Genomic DNA, 878 nt, shown 5'->3' with positions numbered 1-878 from the left:
GGGGGGGAAGAAGAACGAACTCGGGATGAGGGTGGAGAAAACAGTGCAACAATGAATGAATAAAAACCCAAAATCTCTGTAAATGTTCATTAAAACTAATAAAATTTAATTTAAAAAAAGTAATGGAGACTGGGTTTACTGGTCTAGTAGAGATTGGTGGAACTTCTTAGACTAAGACCCCTGCTGTTGTATGCCGTCGAGTCAGAATCAATTCATAGCTGATCCTCTTGCAGGTTTTCAGAAGCAGTAAATCACATAAAAGGAGGATTTGAACTGCATGTCTTTGGAATTGTAGACCCACTAGGCCACCAGAGCTCCTTGAAGTCATCCTTTAACCCTTGATGCCATTCCAGGACTCACATTCCAGCCTAACAATAGACAGACCTGTTAACAGATAGTAACACCAGGGAGGCATTCCCACCCAAGAACAACCATTTGAGATCAAAGGGCAGCATTTAACCAGGGAGCTCTGGTGGCATGATGCACAGGGAGTTATGCTGCTCACCTAAAGGCTGCATCTCTTTAGCACTTTGAATCTATCATTGGCTCTGTGAGGGAAAGATGGGCAATCTCTTTGTGTTCAATTTACAGCCTTAAAATCTGCTGGAGAGTCAGCAATTAATAAGTTCTGACTCAACAGCAATGAGAGTAATAGAGGATGGCATTTCCTGCATCGCGTTTAAGACAACTCAAAAGCAACTTATATAAATCTTCTAAAGGGTACCCTTTTAAAAAAAGTGCATTGGGGTGGGGGTAAGACTGAGAAAAACTGGATGAAATATGTTTACGGCATTGAAGTCTATGGGAGAGAGAATAGTCTAAAGGTATTATATTTTAGGGCATTATTTTTATCGTAGGAGTACGCAATGAGGGTTGCA

Source organism: Elephantulus edwardii, unplaced genomic scaffold (genome assembly GCF_000299155.1).
Source record: "Elephantulus edwardii isolate Elephantulus edwardi_28Jun2011 unplaced genomic scaffold, EleEdw1.0 scaffold00057, whole genome shotgun sequence".
Taxonomy (NCBI): domain Eukaryota; kingdom Metazoa; phylum Chordata; class Mammalia; order Macroscelidea; family Macroscelididae; genus Elephantulus; species Elephantulus edwardii.
The sequence above is the reverse complement of the archived record's forward strand: the minus strand, read 5'-3'. Positions refer to the sequence as shown.